The sequence below is a fragment of the Epinephelus lanceolatus genome, chromosome 19 (assembly GCF_041903045.1).
Source record: "Epinephelus lanceolatus isolate andai-2023 chromosome 19, ASM4190304v1, whole genome shotgun sequence".
Taxonomy (NCBI): Eukaryota; Metazoa; Chordata; class Actinopteri; order Perciformes; family Serranidae; genus Epinephelus; species Epinephelus lanceolatus.
The window spans coordinates 14,546,183-14,553,847 of NC_135752.1; positions in this window are offsets into that span (position 1 = coordinate 14,546,183).

Here is a 7,665-nt window from a genome sequence, read left to right on the forward strand (position 1 = left end):
TTTCCATGACATTTCATGACGCACGCGCGTGCGTGTGATTGAGACAGAAAGATAGACGATTTAAACAATACAATATAATTATTGTATTTAAGTGCTACTTGTCTTTTTTTTTTTTTTTTCAATGATTTTTTATTAGCATTTCTCTCTCTTTCATTACAGCTGCTGGCTCTGTGTAATTACTGCTTGGCTACATAAATGACAACAAAAAAACAAGAACACCCTCAACATTATACTGCAGCAAAGCATATTTTATAATATTACATTTATCTACCACATTTGAAAGTAATGAAACAGAAAGACAGTACAGTGTTTGCCATGTATTGTATCTGCCAACAGATATGGAGATATTGGAGGTATTGACTTGTAATGCAATGTTTTCATCTTCAGTCTTGCAAGATCTCTCCACCATTTATGTGACTGTCTGAAAGCCATTAAGATACAGCATGACTTCTATAATCTACAGATCAGTTTGGGTCTATAATGATAATAAGAATGCAGTCACAGGATTCCTATAAGACTGGATACATGCATGTTGCAGCAGTACGTATTGTAAATAACAGTAATTGCACTTATTTCATAACAGCAGCAGATGGGAGAACATCAGTTAAGCAATCATCAGAATTTCAATCTAAGTTGAATATTGATAGCTTTTGCATTAAATGATAAGAGGGATAGGCAGAAATGTATTTATCTATTTATTTCATCAAATCAGTACAACCACAGTAGACAACAAACTCACACACACCCTGTGTCTGCAGATGTTCGAAATGGATCTGAGAGGAAATGGACCACAAATGGACTACAGAGGAGAAGAACTTGCAGATGGCATTATGTTTTTTGGTGGTGTCATCAGGTTATCTTTGTCAGAGGAGGCAATAAAGTTTTCCAAGGTCACTTTTTGTGCATACATGGAGATCACTTCTTATGCTGGTCCTGGTAAAAGACCCTGTTTTTGCTTCAGGGTCGAAGTCTACACGACTTCAGCTCCTGTTCTATCAGACAGATGGCTAATGATGTCATGAGGTGACTCAATGGTCCACTTCACTTTTACTTTCTCAAACATCAGACTAACAAGCTTCTCCACAAACGTTTTCTTCTTTGATTCCTTTGCTATTATATCCTCCCAACACACTGAGCTTGATGCTGATTCAAGAGGTAAGCTCTCAAAGATATCCCATGGTATCAATGGGTAACTTTTATTTCTCAGTCAGTCTTGACAGGCACCCGGGGGTCACGCACACTACTGAGTCACATAATGAGTTGGTGATGTCAATTTTTTACTTTGATTTTCAGTGTGATTTTAAAGCCAGCCCTCAGTGGGTTGAAGATGTTGGTTTCCACTGATCATTGTTATGTTTTGTTCTCAACAAAATATACAATGTACATCAGTAAAGAGTTTCTACTTGAATAGTTTGTTTGTTTTGTTGTATCAAGATCTGAAGAATTTTTTGAGCAGTTTATCAAACAGAGTTTCTGGATGAGCTGCAGAAAGTATAGTTTATAACTATATCTTCCTTGAACTTTAGAAAGTGCTTTGCAGTGTAAACCCTGTGTTTAATACTGAATGAAACCTCTATAATCTTATTAATAATAAAGTATTTGAGAGGTAATGACCAAACTTTTGTCCAAGAGATATTTGTAGCAAAGTTACCCCAACCTGTATTGACGTAATGCTTTGGGACAACCTCACTCTGAAACACAGAGCAAATAGCTTTGTTATTATTTTTACAGGATGGAGAAAAACACATGTTTTCCCACAAGGAGTGTCAACAGAATTAACCAAAGAAACATTTTCTTGATATACAAAACCCTACCACAAATTTACAGAACTTCTGGGAAGAGCCCCCATGACCAGTGCGTTACTTAAACTCTAAAATATCACAGTATTTCCAGATATAATACCTTTATGGTGAGAAATTGTGCTTGTAAATGAAATTTAAGAGCAATCAAGCATGTTTGTGTATTTGATTTGTTTTATAATTGTGTCCCAGTAGGAAGGGAAGCAAAAACAAATTAGGGAATAAAGTTCCACATGGAGGAGTCGCTGCACAGCCCTCCTGTCCTGTGCCATGCGCATGCCAGTTTGTAATGTCTCCATTCTGCTTTCTATTGCTCCTCTGTAAGGGTCCCAGCAGGAGAATTTTGCTTTCTTATGTTTCCTTAAGAAATACAGCTGTTTCTGGGCTTTGTGTCTCATAGTAGTATGCCGGAAACATTACAGTCAGGAGGAGTTTTCAAAGCAGCTTGTTACAGATGATAAAATATCCCAGCGACAGTTGTCATCTCAGCAGCAAAAGCTGACTAAAAATAAGATCCTCTGCTTCTGCCTTCGTGTGTCTGAAATTGAAAAATCATTGATCAAAAATAAATTACCCCAACAGTGTAGTTTAATCTTATTTTCCCCTGCAGAGAAAAAGAACCTCAGCTTCTTTGTCCAAGTTATTATGATCTGTGCCAGAAGCAGCTGTGTAAATAAACCTGCTTGTTATTTGAGGAGACACAACAAAAAATTAAACTATTTGGCAATTTATTTGTGTTATTTTTTCAGTTGTAATGAAGGAAAATTTTGTTCCATTTTTCACAAAAATAATATCTACAGTGCCCTCCAAAAGTATTGGAACAGTGAGGCCAATTCCTTTATTTTTGTTGTAGACTGAAAATATTTGGGTTTGACATCAAAAGATGAATATGGGACAAGAGATCAACATTTCAGCTTTCATTTCCAGGTATTTACATCTGGATCTGATACACAACTTAGAAGATAGCACCTTTTGTTTGAACCCACCCATTTTTCATGAGCAAAAGTATTGGAACATGTGACTGACAGGTGTGTTTTGTTGCCCAGGTGTCTCCCAATTACATTGATTATTCAAACAATAAATAGCACTGAATGTCTGAGCTCAGTTTCAGATTGAGTACGATAGGTTTTGCCTGTGCAGACTGCATTTAGAGGTGGAACCAACATGAAAACCAGAGCGCTGTCTATGGGTGAAAAAGAAGCAATTGTGAATCTGAGAGAAGATGGACAATCAATCAGAGCCATTGCACAAACATTGGCCATAGCCAGTATAACCATTTGGAATGTCCTGAAGAAGAAAGAAACCACTGGTGTACTAAGCAACAGACATCGAACAGGTAGACCAAGGAAAACATCAGCAGTTGATCACAGAAACATTGTGAGAGCTGTAAAGAAAGACCCTAAAACAACTGTTAGTGACATCAGCAACAACCTCCAGAGAGCAGGAGTGAAGGCACACAATCTACTGTTCGCAGAAGACTTCATGAACAAAAGTACAGAGGCTACACCAGAAGATGCAAACCACTCATTAGCAAGAAGAATAGGAAGGCCAGGCTGGAATTTGCCAAAAGGTACAGAGATGAGCCTCAAAAATTCTGGGAAAAAGTTTTATGGACTGATGAGACAAAGATTAACTTTTTCCAAAGTGATGGAAAGGCGAAAGTTTGGAGAAAGAAAGGATCTGCTCATGATCCCAAACATACAAGCTCATCTGTGAAACACGGTGGAGGTAATGTCATGGCTTGGGCTTGCATGGCTTCTTCTGGGACGGGCTCTTTCATCTTCATTGATGATGTAACACATGATGGCAGCAGCAAAATGAACTCAGAAGTCTACAGAAACATTTTGTCTAATTTAAAGAAAGATGCAACCAAACTGATTGGGAGATCCTTCATCATGCAGCAAGATAACGACCCAAAACACACTGCCAAAACAACAAAGGAGTTCATCAGGGGCAAGAAGTGGAAGGTTTTAGACTGGCCAAGTCAGTCTCCAGACTTAAACCCAATAGAGCATGCATTTTACCTGCTGAAGAGGAGACTGAAGGGAGTAACCCCCCAAAACAAACAACAACTGAAAGAGGCTGCGGTGAAAGCCTGGAAAAGCATCACAAAAGAAGAATGCAAAAGTTTGGTGATGTCAATGGGTCACAGGCTTGATGCAGTTATTGAAAGCAAAGGATTTGCAACTAAATATTAAGTCTCATTCACTTTAATCTATTTTAAGTTTACATGTTCCAATACTTTTGCTCACCTAAAAATTTTGTGTTCCATTACAAATAATGCTATCTTCTAAGTTGTGTATCAGATCCAGATGTAAATACCTGGAAATAAAAGCTGAAATGTTGATCTCTTGTCTCATATTCATCTTTTGATGTCAAACCCAAATGTTTTCAGTCTACAACAAAAGTAAATGAATTGGACTCACTGTTCCAATACTTTTGGAGGGCACTGTATGCTTTTTTTGTACACTGTCTCCATGCTACTCAGATCAGAGTACAATTTGATTCACGGTGTGCTGTGAAAATAATCTCAATAACATCAAATGTATTAATGGAGCTGAAATTCAGTCAAGTTTAAACAAACTTTATTCTGTATGTCCATTATTTATTCAATTAGCCTATATTACTGTAACTATGTGTTGGACATAGCTTTATTTGTACACTGGAAACAATGCTCCACTAATATTTACAGGTGCACAGAACGTGTTATAAATCATCACAATATGACTTTCTGTCTATGGGACAGGCAAGAGAGTATTCTGTGAAACTCAGATTCAGGATGTCAACTGCTTTATTCTAAAAACAAATTATTTACTTGCTGAATTATACAATTAAAGTTAAAGGCAGTGCTCTGAGTGTAGCAAGTCTAAACAGATTAATAAAGTTTCAAGACAATAAGTCTGTTTCGCTGACTATTTCATACAGTATATACATTTTTTCAGCTTCCTGTTACTAACAGACAATGTAAAGTGAAATATAATATCCACCACCCTCAGGCCAGAGGAAAGCCTGTGGAACAGCCTGCCGAACACCCTGCAGGTAATGTGGTACTTAAAGCCTGTAGAGGGCGCTGTGGCCCACATGTTCTGTCACATACAAGTCTCCACAGAAACCCTGGGGTGTGCTCCTTCTACAGCCTGATCTCCCACTATTGCCCACCAAGATGCTCAAAGATGACAGCCCACTCAGGTCAGCCTGCAGGACTAAGATTCACACTATTTGGTGATTATGTGGTGAATGCATTTTAAATTAAAAAAAGCATTTGATGGACAGAGGCAGAAGTACAGGAATTTCTACCACCATTCACATGCAGTTACTAATTACAGTTGAATCTTAGGCCTACGAAGCTGATGCCATTCTTGGTCTGCTGTCTGCTCCCAGTCCGCTGCCTCAAATTTTATGGGCCATGTCCAGTGTGACCATCAAGCTTTAAGGCGGACGTGCTCTTCCTCAGTGCACACATGCACACGCTCTGTTGGGACAAGCTTGTACTCCCCCAGAGGCAATGGTGGGTAAGGTGAAGGGTTTTTGTACTTCTTTACAGACTTGTGGGTATTACAGGCTTCTGGAGCACATCATCCTTTTGTGCTAAGCCAAAAGCGGTCTCAATAAGGGTCTTCTCGTCAATGATGCCCATAGTTGCTGCTAGAGGTTTCTCTGTTTTGTCGAAGTTTTTGTACATGTCTCTAGTCTGTAGCAGGGTGAAGCCTTTGTAGAGTGTGTGTCTGTGAAAGACAGTTTTAGGCATACAGCTCACAATGTAGGTCAAAATACACCAAGTTACACTCACAGGACGCAGCACTGCCTTTATGGGAGTAATACAGGGTGTAGAATGTCAGCTATACATCCTGGCTGCAGTGCTGTCATCCACACTGACTCACTCTCAATAATTCAATCCCTACAACACCACAACTCCTCCATGTGGACCAGTTGTTATCCCCTCACCAGGGTGGTCAGACCATCTCCTTCCAGGCTGACTTTGTATTTGGAGGTGATGATCCTCATCTGTGACCCTCGACCACACTCGGCTGCAAACCAAGCATTTCAACTTCCGAAATATTGTTGCCTGATTGGATATTGTCCACATTTTGGCTGAACCTTGACATCCCGTCAACCAATATCACAAACAGGATGTAGGACAAAGTACTGACTGAAAGTGCTGATAACCCCTTTCAGATTTAGACAACTCCCAGTAATCCTCAGGGAACAGACATTTCAGTGTTTACTATAACAAAATGTAATTATTCAACACTAAAATTAGGGTGGAAAAAGCTAGATGTTGGATATTAATGTTGTTGTAGGCGATGGTGATATTGTTTTAGGTAAGTATAGAATTTCCTACATAGAGGCTGTCCGTATTGTAAAGGAAACCAGACTCTTATAGATAAAAGTAGGGGTCTGAGATGGGTTACTCAGCATCACGCACCCACATACCCACTACAGCACCTCCATATTGAGTCTGCAACTCTAGATCAGACAGAGAAAAATCCATTAGACTTTGTCTGATCTTAGTCAGACAGCCCACGCACGCAATTTTATTTGAAATAGTCTGTGCTTATGCTCCAAATGGCCTTAAACCAAAATCCAGTCACTACTTTCTTTCTCACTTATTATTTCCTAACTAGATAATTACTTAAAAGCCAAGACTCCAACAATACAAGACATCAACAGCAACATTATAAAACATGATAGAAAGTTGCTAAAAGCATCAAATGGAGCTCTAGTAAAAGTTCAGTCAGGAAGACAGTACTTTGAATGCTCGGGCTGTACGTTTCTTTCTCACCGTGCCATTCACTCCTTGCAAGTATGCTTACTCACTATCTGTAGGCGTCATCGTCTCGGTCTGTCAGTTGAGTCCTCAGCTGTTTCTCAGCTGTTTCATAACCAGCCAATAGCACAGAGACACACCTTCTCTGTCAGCCTATCATCTTACTGCTCCTCATTTTAAAAATGGTTCTTTCTCTGCTGTAGTTCTTTCTTCCTGCACTGGTGTGTGGCCTCCACCTCCCCATCACCAGCTAGTCTTTACGGATTCATCAGCCTCAGAGACATTAGCCTTATCATCATCATCGCTTTTCTTTTCTGCCTACTGGTTTTAAAAACGTAGATGTTACTTAATTTCATTGATCAGAACCAAAAAAGTTATTTTTCCAGTGACCACTGGCAGTATTGCAATAAAAAAAAATCTCCTGTGGCCCAAAAAGCATTTTCCAAATAGACCACCATTGTAAAAGAGACGTTTGTAAAACTGTTGGCAGGACACCTCCAACCAATTATTACATTGTATTGTATATTTTGTATATTTTTAAGCAATTGGGGTTTCATCTTTGTTAAAATATCCCAAAACCCAGTAAAACCTCCTTCTGAATACGGTCACCGCTAGTGTTCCAGCACACGACACGTGTTGTTTGTGAGAGTGAAAGAGATGGTGAATGCTCTCCCATTAAAGCGATGCCACCTGCAACATTAAAACATTAGTAAATTTGCACCCTTCACATCCTGTCGTTAAAGGTCCAGTGTGTAGGATGTATCGTAGCATCTAGTGGTGAGGTTGGAGAACTGAACCTTCTCCTCTGTGCCAAGTGTGTATGAGAACTGTGGTGGCTGACACAAAAACCTTAAAATGTGAATGGCCCTATCTAGAGCCAGAGTTTGATTTGTCCATTTTGGGCTACTGTAGTAACAACATTGCAGACTCCATGGAAGGGGACTTGTCTTTATGTGGATGAAAAAAGCTCATTCAAAAAGCCAAAATACATGGGGCACGGATGTGGCACGTCACACAAGCGGGGCAGAGCGTTTTTTTTTTTTTTTTTTTTTTAACAGTGATTCATCATGGGTTTGGAAGTGTAAAGACTACAGTAAC